Source organism: Passer domesticus, chromosome 4 (assembly GCF_036417665.1).
Source record: "Passer domesticus isolate bPasDom1 chromosome 4, bPasDom1.hap1, whole genome shotgun sequence".
Taxonomy (NCBI): domain Eukaryota; kingdom Metazoa; phylum Chordata; class Aves; order Passeriformes; family Passeridae; genus Passer; species Passer domesticus.
In genome coordinates this window covers 72,957,633-72,982,576 of record NC_087477.1, presented here as the reverse complement: position 1 = coordinate 72,982,576, position 24,944 = coordinate 72,957,633, and the positions used below count along the sequence as shown (strand labels likewise).

The 24,944-nt window shown below is 37.4% G+C and overlaps 1 protein-coding gene and 1 long non-coding RNA gene across 11 annotated transcripts in view; one reads left to right on the top strand and one right to left on the bottom strand.

Moving 5' to 3' along the window:
• Nucleotides 1-24,944, bottom strand: part of SORCS2 (sortilin related VPS10 domain containing receptor 2) — a 533,074-nt gene that overhangs the window by 135,662 nt on the left and 372,468 nt on the right. The gene's annotated exons all lie outside the window — the stretch shown is intronic.
• Nucleotides 19,215-21,768, top strand: LOC135299549 (uncharacterized). Its single transcript, XR_010361520.1, has 3 exons — nt 19,215-19,511; nt 21,117-21,313; nt 21,631-21,768. It is a non-coding gene; the product is annotated as an uncharacterized LOC135299549 (long non-coding RNA).

Sequence of the window (24,944 nt, the reverse complement as noted above, 5' to 3'; positions counted from 1 at the left end):
CTGGTTATATTTGTTCTTTATCATGCTCTTGATGCAGAGCTGGAGGCAGAGGCAGGGAGCACTGTGCTACTTTGTGGACATTTTTTATTTCAATGGATTTCAGCTATTCTTGTGTTTTAAGTCACCAGAAGCCTTTAAGTTACAAGCCTCCAGTAATCCAGTTAAATATTGGGAAAGTGCTACAAAAGCATTAAATGTAATTGTTAATATCTTCCAGGGGCTCCAACAGCTCAGATCATTCCTAACCAGCCCCCTTGGCTGCACACAGGGCTGTATTACTCATCTCTGGAGGGAGATGTGTCCAGTCGACTTTATCCACTGTCAAATATATTTATTTATTTCAGCACTTCAGTACATTCCCTAAGCTCTTCTGTTCAATAGCTGGTGGAAGAGGCAGGATTCAAAGACTGCTTCTCAGCATCTTTGGCTATCTTTACATTTTTCTTCAAAGACATGTATAGGACAGAAGCTGCCCCATGGCTTTTAGAAGCAGAGATGATGAGTGATCCTCTTTGGCTGTAAAGCATACCTTGCAGCTGTCCCTGATTTTTACTTCTAAAGTTCACTACCCTCCTTGATCTCAATTGTAACTTCACTGAAAAACTGAGGCAAGGAAATGTCAGGTTATAAAACAAGGCAACAACCTTTTGGAAACAACATTTGCTTTTTAAAATAATCCGTAACAAAAATGAAGAACTTCAAGGCTTGGTACAAAATTTAACAGTATGCCTGCTTCCAGGCAAAAGCATATTAATAATTTGTTTAAATGACGAATTTTTATGATGCTACAAATTCTTAAGGTACTCTCTACGTGGAGGGGTCAGAGAAAGCAAGAAGCCAAATGTCTTTAAAGGTACTCACTAAGTGAAAATTAATGCAATGCTTTTTTCCTCTTTTGACATACCCATAGGGACTGTTCTATTAGCCAAGAATACTAACAGGTTTCACTATTCTAAACACAAAATCAGTTTGTGAATTTTGTGTTTAGAATATCCTCTTAATATCCTTAATATCCTCTAAGCCCAGCCCTCTCCCATCTTCATCATCCTTCCTTCTTGGCTTTCTCCCCTAAAGGAAATCCCTCAGATTCAAAGGCAGCATATTACAACTGGGAACCCAAATGCAATGGGGTTGCTTTTATTTGAATTAGGAAATAAACTGCCTTTTCAAAGAACTTACCCAAAGGTATCTCATTCCCTGATGTGATCTTAGTCATACAGCTGGTCTTTTGACAAATAATCATTTTTTTGCAAGTCTAGAATATCTTAGGTAAGACAAAATCCACATGCTAGCGTCATTAGCCTAGATGCAGTAAAAAAAGGCCCCAAAATGGAAGCATTCACCTTGAATCCCTAATATGTGGCATAATCCAACAATATCTTACCTATATACTTTTTCAAAGAGAGTTACTTCTTCCCAAAGATGCAGTTCATTATTATTAAAAAACAGAAGACCATACTCATGTAGTACCAGGAGCATGAAACAGCTGTGTACTTAGAGGCTGCTGCTCATTAAATTTTTTGGAAGGCTTATTTCAGACAAGATAGATTTATTGGATAAGGAAGATTAAGGAGGCCATTGCTTCTCAATTACCAGTACACACAGCAGTACATATTTGTGCTTCATATTACACGGTCATCATTCTGTAGACATGTAACTTGCCTCAACCTTTCACCCTCCCTTCTGTCCATCTACACTTGGGACTACAGTTGTGTCTAAATTCAATATATTCACCAGGTAGGGATTACCTCAAATTTTCTACGCACTGCATGAACATTAACTTATTAACCTTCATAAGAGCCACAGGAGATTCATCTGAAACCTATTCAAATCCCACTGGAGGATATGGGAAGATTCAGCTTTGAATCAGGCTTGCATATAAGTGAAGCAAAACATAAGATTCTGTTTAACTTAAGACTACATAACAACCCAAATTTCAGTCAAGGTCAGTTTCATCCTCTCGATTATTTACGGATGTTCCAACTCCTCTGGCTGTTTAAAACATTCCTGTTACTTCTGGTTCTGCTTACAACAGCCAGAGTGTTACAGAAAATCTCACAGAGAGGACAAAATGTTCAAGTTTCATGAACTTGCGGTTTCATCTAACCATTTTTAATATTTTTAAAGCAATGCTTATGCTCTGTGAAGTGAAGATTTTATCTAAATCATTACTGAATAGACCAGGATACTTGCTTTGATTGCAGCATGTTTTAGCCTATGCATTTTTAAAGTTTAGGATCGTCACAGAGTACAGTAATATAATTTTTCTAAGGTGTCTAAGCATACCTTTTCCATTGATACATATTCTTGTAAGTAATTTAGTCACCTTAAAAATTATCCTATCTATGGTTAATTATGAGCAATAGAAAAAAAAATGTGACTGTGATTTCTACTGTGATTACTTAATGAAGTTTTTAAAACTCAAAATGAACTTAATATTTAAATTAATTAATTCCCAATATAAAGGCTTTTTTCTTTATAGCTATGATAAGTTAATCACTTATAAAAGGAATAACATAACTGGAAGTGTTTAAAGCAGGTTTGAATAGGTCTTTGAGCCACCTGGTCTACTGGAAGGTGTCCCTGCCTGTGGAGGACGTGTTGAAATTAGATGATCTGAAGGATCCCTTCTAACTCAAACCATTCTATAACTCTATGATCAAAATTTCAGAAACCTTCTTATATTGCTGAAATACTTGTTGAGATTTTGGGTTTGCATTTGGGTTTTTTTGTAAATAACCAATGTCAGAAATCCTTAACATAAAAAGAATACCCTTACAATAAAAACCCAGTTAAACTACAGCCTTTTCTTAAAGGGCACAAAGATATAACATTATTCTGCTTGCTAAGGCATATCACTTGATGCCAAACATAGTTAAATTCTTCAGGTTCAGTTTGTAAATTCAGCATTTATTTCCAAATGACCAAACAACTGCAGAAACTTCAAAAATCATGAAGGACCCAACCCATTCTGAAATGCACCACTGTGACTCTTTCCTTTAAATATTAGTACACAGAAAAAGGAAAACTTCAATTAGTACGTGCATTAAACAAAGTAGTATTGTCCTTGTGTACTTCTCCAAAGCTTTTTTCAGAATTCATGAACCATAACAATAAGACTGGGAGAAACTGAGTCCAGGTTCAAAAAAAAAGGTTCTCTTGAAAACTCTTCCAGCCACCTGGTAGCTGAAATGTTTTAAAATGTTCTAGCAGAACTTACTATCAGAGTCCTCTCCTAAATATAAGCCATGTTATCTTGGGGTTCCCTGCTAAAAAATAAATTATGTAAAACAAACTTTCAAATAGAGACCAGGTTTGGAAAACAAACAAATATTTGGAGGAACATAAAACACCTTTGCAAGAAGAGCAAGAGAAAAGCTTGTCTGTTTCTGCACATTCTTTCTACTACTCTCTTTTATTTCAACAATTTTTCATTCCCTTCTTGTTCAGTGATGACTGTTTTGGGAAATTTTGAAATTTCTTCAGTAGACAGTTGTACAACAGGTAAGTGGCTTAGGCAGGAGAACACTGCAGTAAAAATCCTTCTATTGGAAGATCTGTATTTCTGACTCATTGGAAAGGATGTGCCTGTTAGAAGGAGCACAAAAAGGCTGACTATAAAGTATAACAGGAATTATTGAAAAAATTATATACATCATCTGCAAGCCAAACACTGTATCACAAATATCAATAAAGGCAACTTCCAACCCTGAGCAGCTGGTAGAAACAAATATGATTAGTAGTTGACTAAATAGATTAATGTCTCCCTGAAAATCCTGGTTTAAGATTTTATACTGTCATGAAGAAAACTATTAATTTGACTGTAACAGAACTTTGGCAGATGGGATGACCTTGACTCACAGTATGAGAAGCTGTCCTGGCACAAACACAGGATTGCAATTTTAGGCAACAGTTTGACTTTAAACTACAGACTTATAGAACCTCCCAGGGCAGGAGGTTCCACTTGATTTAATTTACTTTATTTTGACTTTTCTCACGCATCCAAGCTTGTCAAGGAGTGAACTAGATGGTTGCTGCATTATCTGAGAGCTGCAGCTACATGGTATATGGGCATTGCAAAGAATTTCAGCTGGATGACTTTTTTGATGATAAAATTTCACTATACAAAGTGCTTAGGACTTTTCATCTACTAGAATCCAAAACACTATGCACAGCTTTATATTCTCCTTCAGATCTTCTCTATTAATATGGTACATACTTGAGAGGCTTATCTTTTTCAGAAAAACACATTATACAGCTTCAAGAAATTTTCCAATACTTTTATGTCACATTGGTCAAACTATGATGAGACACAAAAGCATCAGACTTTCAATAATACAGAATCTCAAAGTAACAAGCTAAATGGAAATCATTTATGCTAAGCTATCATTTATATAACATATTTTTTCTTTATAACTAATGTAGTTGATACAAAATAGGATACCATGTTACTGGTAATCCCCCAACCCTTTAGGGTTGGTCATTTTTGTCTTAGCCTGGACTTGATTTGTGCTTAAGCTAAAAGAGGACATCAATTCTGGATTCCATTTTCACTTTCCTGTTCAATGACACACATGACATTGAGGTTTTCTCCTCATCTGGTTTTAGCTGGAAAAAGAAGATCACAAAGAAATACAAATTACACCAGATGAGCCCAAGGCACACTACATGTGCTTCACATTTCAAATGTTGAATAGTTTACATCATACAACTAATGAGAAAAAACTTTTTCAAACTGGTTAGATGGCATTAAGTGTGCTTAAGTCTGAAAACAAGACAAGAAAACCGACAAGAGAGCAAATGAACATGAGTTACAAAGGCTAAAGTCCTCAGAAGAGTTAAGGAGAAGATGGAATAGTGCTGCTTTCAAAGAGGAGTAATTGCTTTATATTAATGAGATTATAAAAGTTACTCATTAAAAAGCAAAATTGACTATATCCAAAATGTAGATTACAGAAAGGGAAAAAACAAATGTTTAATTTTTAAATCAGCTTCTAGTGCCTGACTTTGATATACCATTAGTGTTCACTTCTCTATTTCTTCAAATATCAGTGACAATATTGAAGTGAATATTGGAAGAAATGCAGAAGCAGGATTTCACTGGGGTCACAAAATATGTTTAACATGCAAACAGATTTCTTACTTAAAAAGTGGGTCTCACTATACCTGAAACAAAACCACTTCAAAAAAATATGTTTGGAAACTGGTCACCTACTAGGTGGATTCAAAGCAGGAAAGTAGGCCTAGTGCAATGAGGAACTACAGAAATATGATGGAGAAGGCAGTAGTCTTACAACTAAAAATGGCCACTGTTCACAGAGATTTAGCCCCAAACAGATTGCATAGTCCCCTTAACTGCATACAAATAAATAGAAATCTGGCTGAATGTTTATGCTTTCACTTCCTTGGCAAGAAAACACAACAGTTATATGCATCTAGCAATAAATACTGCCCCATTTCCTAAAGCAGCTGCCTCTGGCCACTGAGCAATTCCTATTAAACCCTTTCTTGCCTCTCTTCCCAGCAAGGCAGCACAATTCAGCAGGACAAACTGCACCCCGGTGACCACCCATCCTGCTCCAGGAGCTGTCATTATCTGGGGCTGACTCTGTCAGGGAATCACAATGAAGAAGTCTCTTCACTTCCCTGTCTATTACACTTTTCCGTAGAGATGATGATGATGGTGATAATACCTTTCTAATCACAAAAATAAAGGGGAATGATAAGGGCTGTAAATTATTTATACAACACACTGATATATATATGGGGAGCAACATTTAAGTGTAAAGTGTATTTCAGTTATGTCAGCTACAAAAAATAGATCGTAAAAGCATATTGGAGCTTGCAGTAATATTTTTTTGCTAATTACTAGTGCAGAGAGAATGAGGAAACTGGCCTTTCAATACCCATCACTAATGAGACTCAATTTAGGCCTTTTACATAATCTACTTATGAGAGCAAAGAAAATCCCCACCCCATTTGATAGATATATACTGGGATAAATTTCCCAGAGAGATTTGCCTCAATCATGAAACCAAGCAGAATATTAAGACTTTGTGAAGACGGAGGCTTAAGATGAAAAGATGAAAATCACTCTACAAATTAAAAAAATGTGCCTTCTAAAATAACAGCTGGAAAAAGTTCTGTAATCAATAAAGAATGAATGATTGATAATGGTGTCTCAGACCAGAACCTAGCCAATGCTTTTCCTGGGCACAATCATTAAGCTTTTGAAAGTGCTTATATGCTCTGAATAAATTTAATTTGAAGTTAATGTGTTAGTTTGCCCTTAAAAAAAAACAAAAACAAAAACAAAAAACCCATCACACATAAGGATGTACTTGTGGACCACTGTGGTTAGCTGAATAAGTCCTTCATATACAAGTATTAGAAGAAATTTAAAAGTGTGTTTATAATAGTTTCTTGTGGCATCAACATCTTTGCTAGTCAGATAGTACTTCACCACTATTTACAGAAACAAACCCACGAGTTCCACCAAGCCCATAATGAAGTTACTGCTTTTTCTTGGCTATTAAAAAAAATAAGTTTGTTTTTAGCCTCAGAACAAAAATACCACAATACAGAAATCCACAAATTGGCTATCATCTAATGTCAAAACCCACAGAAAAGGCAGGTGCAGACAACCTCCTGGAAATTTGGGGGATGCTTATTCAAAGACCTGCACATGCTGGGCAAAAACTGGTCACAGTTTGCCAAAATATATCCAGCAAATACAGTTGATGATGCATTTGTTGAAAGATTTCACAAAAGACAGACTGGGCCTTGCCAATGGCAGATTTTCTCCAAAGGGTTTTTTCAACCAGAAATCAAAAAAAAAGTGTATACCATAATAATAGCTGCTACAAACCCCTTGTTTTACACTGGCACCATTGCACACAGATCTTTTTGCCAAGGTATGTTCCCTTCAGGTACAGGCCTGACCCAAAAGGTGAGGTTCTCTGACATGGGACTCAGAGATGCCAAGGAGGAAAGCAGCAGGATTTCTACTACACTTGCATCTATAACATCTACATGCATCTACTATTGATTTAAAAACATGCCAATGGAAACCAAATTTGGAATAATATGAAATTTACCTACTTTGTCAACACAAAATTTATCTACAATTTTCAGCAAATCAAATGAACCTGAAACACATTATTTAATCAACTCTACACATTGTAAGTTGCAAACAGAGGAAGATACATTAGAAATGTGCTGATTTAGAAAACCTTTGTTCATGAAGCAACCTGAATGAAGTCAACCTCAGTGATTTTTCTTTAAAATCCCTTGAAATATGTATTTTGTGCAAACTCAGGTGAGTTGAGCAGTTTTGAGTTTTACTATACAGATCTATAGGGTTTCTTTTCCTACTGGAGCACTACATTAAAATTGTTAATTGTTACATCTCAGAACCAAAAACTAAGATTAATTCATGAAAGTGATGTAGAAGAACTAAAATCACTGAGCTAGCTGACCTCAGCTACAGCTAAGCAATTGTTATGTTATCCTTCTTCTAAAGTGTAATCTGTATACATACACACCTTTTCTCCACACCATCCCTGCATGTCCTTGCATATTGTCCTTTACCCTTTGCTACTGACCAACACCTCCACAGGAAAGCAAAAAGACCACAGTAAATTTTAATTCATTTCTGTTGAACTTTTAGCTGATTAAGGTAAAGGATGACACGATTTGACCTCCCATTAAGAAATGTGAGCAAGTGTTGCTTTTCCAGACAAATTATCAATAACATTTTAATTAAGGTTTGATTGAGCCAAAGCAATTATCACATGGCAGCAGGTAGTGAGCAGCAAAGAGCTCGGGGTATCATTCTTTCCCTGCAAGGCCTGGAAGAAGACAGGGTAATTACTATTGACGAGGCTAATCTTCCAGTCTCCTAACCTCAGGCATGCTCAGAGAGACAAATCCCACTCAGCATTCCTTGTCGACAAATTGGTCATTTACATAAACATGTTTTCTCGCCAACATACGCTATTGTAGTAGATTTCCCAAAGATGGCAGCAGGCCAGACACTCACTTAGCAGCCAGTGTTCATGTCTTTTGCATAAACATATGTGCTTTTCTAGCCTTTATATATGAGTCTGGAGACTAAACCTTACTAAGGGCAAGTGGAGCTTTGGGTCAAAACCTACTGATGAGGGTCCCTGCCTTTGAAGTCACTCCCTATTATCATAACAGCATACAGCTATAGTGCTTTTTTCCCCACTGGACATTTCCTGTCCCCCCAAGGAAACTTTCAAGGCTTTTGGAAATAAAATTACTGTTAGACAGAGCTTACACAATTTTTTTACATACTGGTTTAGCTGTCCAAAAGCATTATTTCAACACTGCATCTACATTACCCACAGAAAGCAGTAACCCATGGCGTGCCCTGCCCAGGTTGTTTCAACACAGAGTTTACATTTGTTCTCCAGATACCAGACTGAAGCTGGGGAAGGGTATTATTTCATTCACAGGTTTTATTCACATGCAGATGCTGTATTTATTACTGTTCACCCGCTTGTTCCCTCAAAGATCAGACTGACTTCATTCTCAAGGGATGAGAGCACTTGCCAAGATCCTTATCTGCAATAAGACTAATGTAGATTTTTGCAGTAACAATTTCTGATAATAGTGACTGCCCACCCAGCTCATGGATATTTCTGTGGTCTTCTACACGGTATTAGGAAAATGAAATTAAATCAGGAAAAATCCCTTATATCATCTTCTTATTAATTATATTACTTTCTTTTTTCTTTCTTTTAAATTTTTTTTTAGACTAAACAACCTCAAATGCTACAGTATAAACCAAGTGGATACACAAAAATATTGACAGAATGTAGACAGATTTTTTAGAAAGTGACCTCTGGCATGTCCTTCAAACATTTTACAGGCTATCCCTGCTGATGAACAGCTATCCCATCTCACAAGGCTCCATCACACAAGAAATAGGATATCTAATTATTCTGCATCCATCACTGGAATGATCTAAGCTTGGACTAAGAAATAACCACCGTGACATCTCATTTAATAGTAGACATATTTTAAAGATGATCTTTATAAAACAGACTTCCTTGTAAAAAATAAACCAAACCAAAAAAACTGAAACCAAAAAGGAAAAAATCAAACATTTCTGTACATCAAATTTAACATTCTGCATCTTCTCTAATTATTTCACAAAGAAATTTGCAAATGCATTTGCAAATTGTGATTACAGTCTTCCAAAGGCTAAAATTCCAATCATCATATGAGGCCTTTTCTGCTTCGCTAAGTACATTTCTCTAAATGTTCCTGACTCTCATTGCAGGTCAGGGGAAATATTGTTAGTATTTATCACTTGCACAGTGTCAGAAAGAAACAGTAATGCACTTCCTACAAACAGATGGATGCTATTCTGAAAGGCATAAAATCAAAGTAGGTAAAGAAATAAAAAGAGAATGGATAAAAGCATTCCTAAGCTCAGTACACATTTTGTTGTCTCAACTCTATTTGCTTTGCTTTTCACATTTCTTTGTAAATAAAGTCACAGCCTGATAAAAGGTGGGCAGCAACGTGTACAAACCCTGCAATATACACTCCTCTCTGGTATCATCCATGCTGAGACTAAATGTTGGAAACAGTACCCAGGGCCTTATCTGAATACATTCCCAGGCTGCCTCCTGCCTCAAAAACCCTTCTGTTTTATTTCTTACATGGCTAAGGATTTTACCTACACTTTACACTATAAAACAAAAAACCCACTGAATTTGTCTGTGCTTCCACAAAAGAACTATAGAAGTTCACTATGCTGGGCAGTGTAACAAACACTTTGGACAGAGATAGTCCTGCAAGGAGCAGGGAGTTGGACCCCACAATCCTTATGGGTCCATTTCAACTCGAGACATCTTCTGAGACTCAACAAGTAAAAACAGAAAAGTAACTAACTGAAAGATGCATTTATTAAAATTCACCTGACAGTTCAATCCCTTTTGTCCTTGAAAAGTTTAGTTACAGCTTGAAGATGACAGCTGTAGATTTTCTTCCAAGGGGTTTCAGAGTTTTCTCTCAATATATTCATCATGCACTGATACTTTTGCAGGGCTAAAACGCAGATTACACTTGCTCATATCTGTTATCAGATTCTAATAACATGGATTCCAGTAAGTCTGTAAGGATTTGGTCTGAAACTTTTCACTCTGTGTCCCAGTTCCTTACAGTCTCCTTGTGATGGGGTCAGCCAAGGAGGAAGGGATAACACATTGGCTGTCCATAAACCTCAGGCCGTTCCCTCCTTGTTTATCTATTTTTGAGAATAGTTATAAATTTTGACATTATATTACTGCACTAATGAAATCAGAGGAAACCTGCCCAATAAATATCGAGTGAGAATTGAGAAACTTTTGCTATCAGGTTTCCAAGCCAGCCAAGGAAAATATCCCCTGAGGTGCTTCAAGGGCACCACAGGTCAGTGGGGCAGCATCCTGTACTGTGGCCTTCATCCAAATCTGACTGAAATAACACTGATGACATTTCCTCTGCCCTGAGTGTTGCAAAAACTGTTGCTTCATGGGCTGCATAATTCAAAACCACGGGGAATTATATTCTCTCCCAAACTAAGCACCTCCTCATTGACAGGCACAGGGAGATGGCATTAGTTACCACAGAGCTCCTGGAGCTCTTCATTTACCAACATGGCTGTAATTAACCTTCCCACAAGCACATTGCTGTTGCCATGGGGATCTGCCCTGGACATGAAGACGGCTCCATTCGGGCTGCATGTGCCAAGGACAAGTCACGCTTCTGAAACCGCGCTGTCACGAAGGGCTGCCAGAGCAGTTGTGAGCATCAGCACCTTGGCAAGAGATGAGATGACAGCTCAAGAGGACAGTCATGACTGATCTAATGAAATGAAGGCCACAAGAGGTGCCAGGGAACCCAGAAAGCCACATCATACCAGTTTAAATAATCTTTCCTCCCACTTCTCCAGAGTAAGCAATCACTGCAGAAAATAAAAATTTCAAAGCAGGAGGAAAGAGTGCAGGAGAGCACTCTCCTGCATTTCCACATATAAAGGATATCATAGTAAACAACAAATTAAAAACAAACAAACAAAAGACTTAGCTCTTTAACCTAATCTACAATAGGCACAGAAACTCAATAACACTATTTATTTTTAAATTAATTCAGCAGACTTACCTATCTGAGAAAACAAGAATCATAAAATCTAAACAGAATAGCACCTTTACTAGATAATATTTAGTTTGCACACCACAATTTGCATTATAATCACCATCTACTTTCTTCTCAGAAAGGATTTCTAAAGACCAACATAATGAGATTTACAATTTATTGTATTTGTAATTATACGTTACCGTACAAATCTCCAGCATTATTTAAATTTATCAAATAGTATTTATTAGTAGTCTAGGAAGCCTTTAATTCAATAGTAATCTACATTTGTGAAATAAAGAAGTAAAATACATTTTGAGTTGAATTTTCTTTCTTAAAAAATTGAATTTGTATATTCACTAATTTTCAAAATTCAGCGTCCCTTACATCTTTGGATGATTAACTCCTTTGGATCCTAATACACCATTAATAAAATCAAAAGTAAAAAACCCAATCCATTTGTAGATATGAGAAGGAATTTCTGACATAAAACATTCTATCACCATATAAATGTACTAATGAGGTGTTCCTTAAATTTCCACAGAAATATTTCATATGTCCATATTTAGGGAGGTAAAAAAGCACTCAGTCATCCAAAACTGAAATCAGACAAAATTTAAGCAGAGTCCAAACATGAGAGCTAAAAAATAATTTTCACTGTAACACCTCCCATATTTAATGGTCCCCAAGAACAACTGCTTTCTTCTGGAAAAAAAAAAAAAAAACAAAACAGTCCTGGGATGTTTTGAGTTGGCTGTTGTACACTTGCCGACTTTCCTCAGCTCTGTCTGTAAATGCACCCCACCTCCAGCTAAGACTCACAAAGTCAGGCATCTATGGGTCTGAAATTTGTGTCTACTAATCTAGGAGATGCACTCAGCCCATGCCCACAAGCATGGACAGCAAGAAATGGAAAAAAGTGGAAAACTAAGAGCAGAAGACAACAGCATTGCTCACATTTTCCTAATAGCATGAAATGGCTAAGCATTCTGCCTTGGAATTGCAAGACCCGTACTACATCTTCACCAGAAAACTACTTATTTATTATTGTAGAAGAATAGGAATATAAAAAGCATAAAGCAGTCAGTCAGAAGCTGCAGCAGGATTCTGAGCTGTGCTTTCTCCTATCCCAGGAACACTCCAGGCAGGCCACAGACACATTTCTGCATGCTGTCTTTGTTCACATTTTCCTGACAAATGGCTCAAAGGCATTTCCAGGCTTCAATAAGATTAAGCACAATTCAGTTTTGCAGTGGCACCACCAATGGCTGGGAACTGCAGAAGGGGCAGGAGCAGGTTATCAGCATTTCAAGGGGAGCACTGGCTGCAGGGGCTTCTGTGTGAAAGGCTAACAGCAGGATGGAGGTACTGGGATCTGCCTGATTTGGCTATTCAAGCTGCAGATGGTTGAAGATCTCTCTCTTCCCCCAAACCATGTTTTTTCAGGCATCTCACTCTCACCCCTTACTTCTTCATGACACTGCTGACAGTCTGCAGCTGCTGCTACACCTTTGTATAACGTCCTGCAGCCCCAGGCATCTGGCTCCTGCTTTGAGCTGGCCAGACAGTCCAGCACACTTCACATCTTGCACACCTGACAGTCCTCATCTGTTTTATAAAGAGCGTGTGCTGGAAGGTGGGATTGTGGGCTCCATTCCTGGAGCTGGATATTCAAAGAACAACTGATGATGTTCAGCAGTGTTGTAAATCCTCTCCCAGGTCACCTTCAGACATGCTGGGTGATACAAAAGGCTCCTACCCTCAAAAGCCTTCCTCACTGCCCTTTTAGGGCATTCAAGACTTGTTTAAGTTAAAATGAAAATTGCTTTTCTGCTCTTTTTGCTTTTCTTTTGCTAGGGATCTGCTCCCATTTTCACTGGGCTGGTCCAGAACTTACAGCACTCAATAGGAAGAACTGTAATGACAACAGTTTCTTTGAACAAGCAATTTAATATTGACCTCAACAGTAACTGATCAGGCTGTCAAACACACACACACACACACAAATTTTTGCCCCTCTCTGTACAGAAGAATCCAGCTTCAACAAGGAGTTGAGTCTCTGTGCCAAAAATGAATCTGGAAGGAAATATATTATATTTCCATGTTCACAAATACATGAAACACCCAAAACAATGATGGGTCCCATCACCTTGATTACCAAATTATGACCATTACTCTTAATTATTTTCATGCTTCTGAAGTTTGAGTACAAATCCTGTCATAGCTGAGCTTTTCATGGTTGGAAGTATTTGTATAAGTCCACTGTGTTTATGTATTAAGCACTGTTAATGTACTCTACCACTAAGTAACTTCTTCAGTTTAAACTCAAAACATCATAATAAATTTTTCCTGTCTTCAAGGCACTGCTGTAGTGGTAATCCAAGAGGAGAGGCAGAGTCTGCATTTCAGAGATCATGCACTGTGTAACTGTTTGAAAGACACTTTGCTGTGTCTTAACAACTGCTTTTATCACTTTGAGTACTGAGCAATCTTTTCCCTATTACCTATTACATCCTCCTGAAATAAAAGTGTTGGAAAGACCCTGCACCTCTGTTTAATGTTAAAAGTTACCATTTGGTCACTGTAACTTTCCAAATTGCAGCAGTTTTTTCTTGGGATTTCTATATGTTCTTGCCACCATGCAATCAGATACCTGCAATCAGGTACTTAAACAAGACATTAAAAAGCTTAGGGAAAGTTAGACATGAACTTTTCAGGGTGACCTTAGACAACTTTCCCTTGTGATTCATGCAATTAATCTGGGGAAGAAAAAAAAAAAAGAAGCCAACAAAACTGCCAACTTTATTCCTCCCCAAAAAAACCCCCCACACCCAAACAAAAACAACAAAGACCAACAAAAATAAATAAACAAAACCCAAAACGTCACCCACAACAGTGTAAAACTATCTCAGATCTTGAAGAAAATTGGAGGTGACATGTCATCTGAGCTCACCTTGCAACACCATCCTAATACAGGGCTGCACACATTCCTGAAATTTTGATTTTATAAATTATGTATACTGTACATTGCTAGAAAATACAAGTGCAATCTTGAGAAGCCAGAAGTGCCAAGTGGCTAAATCACTATATTTCTTTAAACTTACATTCTGAACTTAGAAATCACTGTGAAAATTTCAATTAGTGCAAACTATGGTATACTAATAAGCTGAGTACAGTATCCTAGTTTGCAGCTTTGATTGTACTGAATTCATGAGCTAACCAGTGAAACATCACTAATGTGGTAGCAATGGATGTTTGTTTACCAAAAAGAAATCACTCTGATTAAAAATTTACCCACCTAACAATGCAGTGCCTTTTTTGAAGCCATATGTGCAGTGTCTCTGAAAGGTGCAGAGACACTGCAAGAATTTAGGACATCATATGACCCACTATTTCTCAGTCCAGGACTCAAAAAGGTGTCCTACTTCTGGAAATATTGTTGCTGCTATTTCTTTTCCTGGGTGTTCCCCACTTCTTCATCATTTGGGTTTTAAAAATTTACTGCTTATTTTCTATTCCTCCATATGCCATTTTCTATCACTCCCTGCTGTCTTCCTCTGCACTTGTCTGGAGCTCAGAATGGAAATGGATTATCTGAACTCAGGGCTGCCTCCAGAGGAGTCACCATGATGACAAAATTCAAGGAAATAAAAACATCTGAGTCACTGATTATTTGGAGGAAAGGGCCAGACAGGACAGGTGGGGAGGAAAGGGAGATGAGCCCATGATTATTTAAACCTCCCAAGTGAGTCACAATGAATAAAACCCTGAGCCCAGCTGAAAATAGGAACTTAAGAATCGGGAATTATATACTTCAACAAACATATTGACAGTGTTTTCCATAGAAATATTTCCCCTTGAAGCACAAGAAAGTTGCAAAGGGACTGTTTCTGAGTTGTATTTTAGAGTATCTCACTGACAAATACACAGCAACACACCTTCACAATTCACCTGTTTGTCTTAATTTACAAAGATAATCCACAACATGAAGGTATTGTGGGTTCTACTGTTGTGTAAAAATGATGGAGACTATTTCTAAAACCAACCACAATTAGGTAGAAATAGATTCCTCAGTCTTGCCAAGAGTGACAAGCAGCTGGAAAGAAAGCTTTTGGATAAAGTGACAGGTTGCATCCTCTTTCTCTAAAGGAGTGTCAATACTGTGCATTGCAATAATGAAGGGGGAAAAGAAAAAATGAGAAGTTGTCAGGCACTGAGAGGGAACAGCACTGATTTGGTATGAATTCAAAAAGCAAACAAACAAAACACAAAATGCCTTGGTACAGATGTATAGCTTAATACTTTATTTTGTCCCAAAATAGACAATTTCCAGACATAACAGCCTAGCAGTACCATGAAATCACTTTAATAAGTACTTTCTTGTTTGATTATTACTGACTTATTTTCTTCCAGTAAAATTATAGATATGCTGAGTTACAGAAATCTCTATAATAAAATTATATTTAAACATTAAAATAAGTTCTTTTGAAACCTATACAAAATGCCTGCAATGAGCAGGAAATGTCCCTTACTGAAAAATAGCTCCTATTATTATTTCATGCTATAGCAGATGTCTTATCCTTGTATGTACTATCCAAAGTACTTTTACATTTTAAATATTATATGCCTCATAAATCAGAACATTTTTGTAAGAATTTTCTGATTTAATAATATATTATTTTAATAACACTCAAATCATCTTGCAAACAGTCTGTTTTACCTACAGACTCCAGACAAGCTCTCTTCACCTCATCACACTGATCACAGTCTGTGATCTGTATTCTACAAAGAAGTTCAATGGACATTCAGGCCTAAGATTTATTAATTCATGCACTTCCCTTACCAAGCAGCACAACAACAGTTGCAGCTTACTCCAAGCTGTTTCAGGTTTGCGGGATCTGGACTGAGGGGCCAAGGCCAATTTTAGGACATTCAACAAGGCCAAGTGCTGGCTCCTTACCTTGGATCACAGCAACCCCAGGCACTGCCACAGGCTGGGGCAGAGTGGCTGCGAAGGGCCCAGCAGAAAAGGACCTGGGGGTGCTGGTGACAGCAGCTGAGCATGAGCCAGCTGTGCCCAGGTGGCCAAGGTGGCCAATGGCACCTGGCCTGCATCAGCAGTTTGTGGCTTGCAGCACCAGGGCAGTGATCATCAGTCTCTTCCCCCACATAACAAGGGACAGAACAAGAGGACGTGGCCTCAAAATGCACCAGGGAAGGTTTAGACCAGATATCATGAAAAGTTTCTTCACTGAAAGGGTTATCAAGCAGTGGAACAGGTTGCCCAGGGAAGTGGGGGAATCGCTGTCCCTGGAAGTGTTTGAATGGGTAGATGTGGTGCTTAGGGACATGGTTTAGTGGTAGGTCTATAGCTGGATAAAGGGAGGTTTATGGATGATTTTAGAGGTCTTTTCAAACCCTAATGATTCTATAATTCTGTGATTCTAGTCTCTTACTCTTCATTAACCATAAGTAAATGCCTTTACCCCAAAATGGTTTGAGTATAACTTGATAACGTGATGAAAAAAAAGACAGCTCTGTCACACTTCATAAGGGTATTATTTTTTTTTTAATAAACAGCATGAAAATGGTAGGCAACCCTCCTCCCCTTCTCTTTATGTCACTTAATTTCATTCCTTGGATAGCTTTTTCTCTTAGACACAAGCATTCTTTTATTAAATTTCCTTTATGCCTGTTATCTCCAGGGATATTCTGCTCTCACCATTCACTTAATATCATTTTTCTTAACCTTTACAAATGAAAAAATCCTCCCAACAGTGTGAAAAGCATTAGATTGGGTTGACAGTAGAGACTGGTGTTCAAAACCATTCACAAATTAGCAGGTGACTAAAAAATCACAACAATAGTTGTGATTTTTCTCCTGTATTACAATAGTATACAGGAGAAATATCCCTGCTTTGGGTGATCAATTTGAAGAAACACAAATGAATAGCAGAAAATGACCACAACTTAATAGATTGACAGGCCTATTCTAGAATAAGGAAAGAAAAAGTAAACTTAAGCCCAGAGAAGATCAGGTCCAACACCTAGGGGTGAGAGTGACAGCCACGCTATTACACGATCAAGTCTTAATATTATTCTTCCCTCAGAAAAGATCCAGAAGAAAAACTTTCTAAAAGTGGTAATTCAGACAAATTTTCAGCCACCTATTTAAGCCAGAGTTGGTAAAATCTGGGAAAAAACAAATGAAGAGTAAGGGAGAAGATGGTTCCTCCATCAGAACTAGAAAACTGAACGTGAAAACACAATGTTCAGTCAGTTCTAAAGAGCTGGACACAAAGTTTGGGAAAATGTCCAGTAATGGTGACACAGACAGCTTCAAGGACTGTAACAAAGATCATGTTTCAACTGCTTATTCAGCTTCAGATGCAAAACATAGGACAAGCCAGATGTAACTGCCAAGACATCAAGAAAAGTTTATGATTTTTCAAGTTCTCTATTTTTCCACATCTACTGAAAGAGTTTTTCATTCTGCTAACAAAGTATACTGTCATTTTTTGCTCTAACTTTGCCAATTTAATTTTAATAAGAATTTGAGACATCAGTATTAACTTAGTTTTCCCAGAGCTTTTTTTATTACTTGGGGAATCACGGATTCATAGATTTCTAATGGAAAGGATCATCACCACTCCTAGCCTGGAATCAGCACAGTTAGGACTACGTGATACCACTCACTATTCACAGGTTCAGCTAGTGTTTATCTACAGTATTTTCCACATTATAGAATAAATCAATAGCTTCAAACTAGGTGCCTCAAGAGGTGAATGTCACAGCCCATTCAAATTTGCATGCAGTATGAAGTTTAATTTGCCTGGCTGAGCATTTCTGGAAAAATACCTCCTCTTACCATACATATAAATTATAGTCACACCACAGTCATATGATATCTTAGTATTCCTTTTGAAAAATAATGAACTACCTAAAATTCTCTGAAACATATGCATGCAAACATCCCCCAAATATGCAGCTTTCAGTAAAAGAGTTACCTAATTTGTTACAATTTGGATTTCTTTACTATGCTACAGAAGGATCCAGCCCTGCATGAACTTGTGAGCTGCAAGGTGAACCACAGGCAATTGAAAACTGTAATTTAAATGACAAATCCATTAAATACCACTGGAGATTAATAGTGATTTTTACTCATTTGAGAGGAGTAGCTCTACAGTTAAAGAAAAAATGCTGGCATTCAGTCCAGGTGCCTCTCTTATCTGACTGTCTTAGTCAAATGAAACAAAGATATGAAAATCTCTCCTGGGTGTGAAAGAAAAAAAAAAATTGGTTTGAGGAGAAGGGCATATTTGGTACAACCCTTAATTGCTGGCATAAATAAGGTTTTAGAGCACTGCTATTTGTTGAGAAGCCATCACCAGGATGGATAACTGCATCCGTGAATGAGGGCACATGCTTAGAAATTCCAATAACTCACAGAATCCACTTGAAAATGCAGTAGAGAGTGTTAACCTGATGGACTGAAGCACTTCATCCTCAACTGCCTTCTTAACTGGTGTTGGACATTCCAAGCACACACATGACACATCTCTAGCACCTTTCCTCCTCTCTGCAGCTCCTACAGCCTCAGAGCTGCAGCTGTCACACACCTACCACCCAGTTTCCCATTCAGTTCTTATTTTCCTGATAAATGATTTGGCTATGGTCAGGTTCTGACTCTTCCTGCTGTTCCCATCTGTCTTCTCTCACCTTCTCTCACCCCTCTTCTCTTATCAAATGCCCAACAGAAAAGCTATCAACAGCCAAGTGTAAAGATATCCCCCCAGCACTGTGATACATTTTTCCATTCTTCTAATCCATCTGTAAAAATGGTCGATGCTCAGTATGATATGTCTTGAATCCAGCTGAAGATATAAGGGTTAATGTCAGGATAATAACCTGACATATTAACCTATCATCATGGATCCAGACTCCAAGAAATCAAATCACATAGCATCTAAATTCCTGCACATCTTTTGCAGATGTGATGTCATAAAGCAGTGTTATTCTCATGTCCATAAGGAATTGTAACTCCTTTGACTTCTCTCCAACACACTCCTTTTAATTAAAGCTGGACCTTCTGCCAGTAGGAAAGAGTTGTTAAGAGAGGAGAAGAAATAAAATACCTGTCAATATGTCTGAAAGAAGAAAACATTAATATAAGCCATAAGCACAAGACCACACTCTGGCAATTTTAAACACATGCCACAAAAGGAACATTTAACACACTGGTCTCAGAGAACTGCCTTTTTAAACTTACTTCTTCATTTTTTAAAAGGAACAAGATGCAGAAGTCACAATAAAAAATTCTTCAGTTGAAGAGATGGATTCTCACCAGTAACATTGCTCATGTAAGGCAAAGCATTATCAGATTTTGTCCACTCTGCAGAAAAAGATTCTTAATGATCTTAAGAATAATCTAACTAAGCTACATTCAGTTATTTTTTATGTTTAATCACCACATATCAAGTACTCAAAACTGAATTCTGCATGGTTATTAAAAATAGAGAGGAAAATCTACATTGAGGAACATTTTATAAAACTCTGAGAAGACCATGGATGCATATTGCTAAATACTGCTGCCAGTTAAAAAAAATTACTTTTTTTTCTCAAGTAAAAAGCCACAAAAATAATATTTTATCTATAATTTAATTTATACAATAAAACTTTTAAAATATCTTCTCTTATTTATCCTGAGAACACTGAGAAGGGTGGATAGAGATGCCCTCTAAAATACTCACATGTAAACACACATAGAGCCAGATGAGAAAGCAGCACACACTATCAGAAATCCATCCTGCATGTACCAAATACAATGGGGATTTGAGTGTCAAATCTCACAGTGGTGGACTTCATCAAAGAAAGAATTACAGCTTTGTGTCTTCTTTGAATAGTGGACCAGGATTTTATTCAAAGCTTTCTGTGAAATTGACTTCTAACAAGTCACCTTTAATCTTTAAAGTCACAAAAAAAGGTGCAATTCTTGAGATGTTGTAGCTACAAGAGTGAATTCTTTAACCACTTGACCATTTTTATTAACACAACTGAATTTTAACACAACTTCCACTAAACTAAACAATTATGAGATCTAAGGATTCCAGGTTTCTCGTTACAAGGAGGGTATCTCAAGGCTTTGCCTTGAAACAATGCACTGAATGAGATCTGCTACTGCAACTGCATTTGTTCTGATTTGTTCAGAAAACAAAATCTGATGTCACTGTAATGAGACTGATAATACCTTGTTACCACAGAAGGCGGCCTGTGATAAGATAAAGGGATTTCCCTGTAGCATAGGATAAATCTGTCTGAACAAAGAAAGATCATCCCTGCTAATCCTGAAGTACACAAATTTAGTGAAATTTGCATTATAAATATGATTGTAAAATATCATAGTAGATGACATTCTCCTTCTGAGAATTTTCACAGCTATTTACTGGTCCTTCACTCCATATGGGAGATCAGTCAAGCTGAACTGCTCAGAAGTTTGTCACAACCAGAAATACAGTGTCAGGTATTAAATAATTTTATATTTATTCAAACACATAGTACTCAACCCTGACTTTACTAAGATGCCAAAACACCAGCTTTCAATGGATTTTTAGAAGTGCAACTTCTTTCAGGTCAGTAAATAATCTGACTGACATAAACAGAAATATTAATGAGTTTTCATGAATATAGTAAACTCTAGTGTGATACAGTGTTAGAGTGATGCTATAAACAGGACAAATTAGTGTGGAGGAGAGAAGGCTCAGGGAGATATTATCAGTGGAGGGTGCAAAGACAATGGAGCCAGGATATTTTCAGTGACATAACCAGAGGCAGTGAGCACACACTGAGACACGGGAGGTTTCTCTGAACATCAGGAAATACCTTCTTGCTGAGTGTGACCAGGTGCTCTCACCTTGCCTGAGCAACGAAAGTTTGTATTTGCCAAAGTCTCGGTGTATTTATCCTAGACTAATTCCAGTACCTTGAAATGTCACCACTGGAGGATACTGCAGGAGAGGCTCAACTACATACTACAGATCCAGCACCCATTCAGCTCTTTCTTGCCTTTGAGTCACTTCTGCACAACCCGGGTTGTACCAGCAATTCCTTCACAGCTTATGATGCACACAGCACTAGCTAAGCTGGTGACAAATTGAATTTTGAAGTAAGTATGTATTTAGAAGATAAGAAATGTGAGAAGTTCTTTCTGGGTTTTAAAATTAAGTCTGTTTTGGATTAGAAGAAAAAACCTGAGAGTTTGGTTCTATACTAATATTTAAGTACGCTAATAGCAAATATTCTGGCTAATACTGAAATTAGTGAGGTTTTCCTACTGCGATGCCTTTTTCTTTTTTTATTCACTGCTTTAAGCTGTTTTACAAATATGCTGAAACTACAGCTTTGAATGGCTTTAACAACATAGGAGCTATTGATTTTTGCACCCAGTTCCAAGAGCTGATGAATGTCCTTTTTCCACTTCAGGAGAAGAGAGATGGCAGCTCTTCCATCTGTTGGGACTGAGAACCTTTTTCACTGAAAAACAGCTGGGACTTTTTTCCTCCTAAAGGAGAAAAACCAGAAGAATTTGGACATGTAGAAGTTCTTTAATAGACAGTGCTTGCATTGAGAGTCTGCAGCAACATGGGCTGCTTTCTATAGAGGGTTTGTTTGTGTCCCAGGCACCAGCGCCAAGGGAGATGGCAGCATTATTTGCTGAATGTTGCTGTTACTGCAAGATAAATACAGCAATTCTTCTTTTTATCTGTGAAGTGCCTTTCAGATAAATAGTCTGACCCGAAGTAAAGTCCTTTGCTGTTTAAAAACAAAACCAGAAAAGACCACTTTTCCCAAGAAAAGCAGAACAAAGCAGAGATGGCTTTGGGCCTGATGTTTAAGACCAGCATCTGACACCATCCCAACCAGGGTTACATTAGCAAGGCGGGGGAGGGGGGGGGGGGAGAAAAATAAAAATAAATAAAAAATAAGTTTAAGAAAAATGCCACTGAAGAAATTATGAGACATAGAAACAAGACAATAACAAGGCCAAAATTTGCAGGACCTTTTCTGTCAGGTCCTGAAAACTCAAAGTCAGTAACAAGCCCTGGCCAAAAAGCAGGAGGCCAGCAGGGCCATTAGCACTGGGTTAGGACTGAAATACAACTCTCCAGTGGAATTGTTGTGCTCTGAGCTGCTGAGTGCTGAAACAGCATTTCAGTAGGATAATAATCTGGAAGAACATTTGTTCTCTATTTCACCTTCAAAAGACTAGAATGTAGAAATGCTTTTGCACATGAGAGACCCAGGGACTAAGTTTGCTCTTCTTCCAATTTCAATGCATATTTAACTACATTACATCCTTGTATTTTCATGTACCAGTAACACACAACAACAGTTCAAATACAAATATGTTGTTTCCAAGAATCCAACATAAAGAAATAGATGTGACTAAATGCGTCATATGCATTTATTACCTTAGGTCAAAGAGCTCTCCCTGCTCCCTCTGTATTTCCCCACTACCAAGTACAGACACTTGTTCTTGAAACCTCAAACAGTGGAAGCCTCACTTTATCTCTAGGCTACCTGTTTCAAGGCTTCACTCTCCTTATTGTCAGAAGTTTTTTTTCTGATGTATAACCTAAATCTTCCTTGCTGCAATTCAAGCCTTTTTCTCACTGATCTCCCTGTAAAAGACCCATGAATGCATTCTCTACCTCTGTGTAACAACCTTTTATACATTTGAAAGCCATATCACCCTAGTCCTACCTTCTCTGTACTACAAATATAAATATATAAAAAATCCAATTCCTTCAACATTTTTCTTATTAGGGTTTTGTTTTTCTTAACAGACTTCTTCTGAGGCCTCTTGGTTTTTTGCTGAGCTCTCCTAAATTTGTCCATATCCTTTTTGACCTTAGTAGAATGAAGGACTAAAGAATTCCTTTGATGTTTAACACAATATTCCTGTGTACCTGTCACACACTCCAGATGGTGTTTGACACCACTGACAAGAGATTGTTTACCTAAGTTCAAGTTAAAATTGACTATTAGAGCATACACTCTTCTTGTATGGCTGATTCCTAAGGAATCATTACCCACCCTCTGCTTGTACAGTTAATTATTCTGATCTAAATATAGTAGCTTAAATCTGTCCTTTCTATATAGATAAGTTTATTTTATTTTTCCCATAGTGTTTCAGTAACAGAATGACTAAAATGATTTTATATTCACAGGATTCAGACTTCCTCTTCTAAACATCTTTGTATGTTTTATAATGTTTTTGTCATGACCTGAAGACTGAATAAGCAGTCTCTGTCCTTTATTTGAGGTATTTAATGAAAATATAGAATACCAACTGGGCTCCTAAAAAGTCCCATTTGATATATCTGTCCGTTCTGACAGATATTCTAATGCATAACTATAAAGACATCTACAGCTTCTCTCCTATCTATCAAAACTGTTAAGCTGTCAGAATAGAGAAGTAAATTTACAACACTTTTTTCTTTTCTTGATTAACCTTGGTTTCTTGATTACAGTTATTATGCATAATTATAATCTTCCAGTTGCTTACAATAAAATTATTTATTTCTTCCAATGCTTTTCTACAAATTAGTTAAATTGACAACCTTGTAATGCCAAGATTCTTCCTCCTTCCCTTCTTTTACGGATGGCATTATGTTTGCCCTTTTCAACCAGGTTTTGCTTAAAAACTTAAAAAATGCCAGTGAAGGCCAGGCAGTTTAACAAAAACAAAACTGGAGTATTTCTTGCCTATATGCCTATGGAGCCACAGTCTGGTAGGGATTCTCAAAGTATGAGTAACATTTACCACCAGCATAAAGACCTGCACAAAATGCAGCAGTGGCAGAGTAGAAGTTTGAAGTCCAAAGTTTTCCTCTGCCTGAAGGATTTAAATCCATGTCTCCTATCAAAGCTTCTCTAGATACAAAATTTCCTCTTGGGAGGGTGCAGCAGGGAGGGACAGGGATTATGAAGCCTTGCAGCCATTCTTACAACACCCCTCCTGTATTTTACAGCAAACAGTCCTTGCTTAGTGCAGAAGCAGAGTCACAAGGATCTGCATCACCCCTCTGTATTCTTCCTTTCTCACTTCTTGTGCCTTACAGGGCACAAGGGGACAGTTTCACAGCAGGACAGGAGAGTCAGAGCCCATCATGCTGATGACAGCACTGAACCAGTCTCTTTCACCTCCTAAGCAAATATTCCACTGAAGATATTAATATCTTCAGAAGTTCCCTCCAAACTACAGCTGAAAGACTACTGCCATCTTCTTAGAGTGTACCTAATAATGTCCCACACATTATGTGTCTGTCCAAATTACTATAATTGGCAATATTTAAAAACATCAGTCATTGTGCACAGATATTCTAAAAGTCAATCCTAATATTCAGCAAATCTCTTTAGAACAGTATTTTCTGTTTCACCCCAGTGTATTGAATTTATTTACATCAGCAAAACTGAACTTGCCTCACTAGAAATACACTGATTGAGGCCATGCACTTAGAAGTACTGACACAGTCTGTGTGCCTGAAAACATCACTGAAAGAATGCTTACTCACTCCTCATATTCACTATAAGAAAAATACTGTATTAATTTCCTAATACATAAAAACACATACCTCAATGCACCCATGCATGGTAAGCAGTGATCACATTCAGAAAGCATAGTCTGAGATGTAGTTAAATGTCAAAAAAGCACATAATCCCTCCCCCCAACAAAAATATATTTTAATGGTGTCTTTTGACCATATTTTTAATTTGCTTCTTAAGAGTGACAA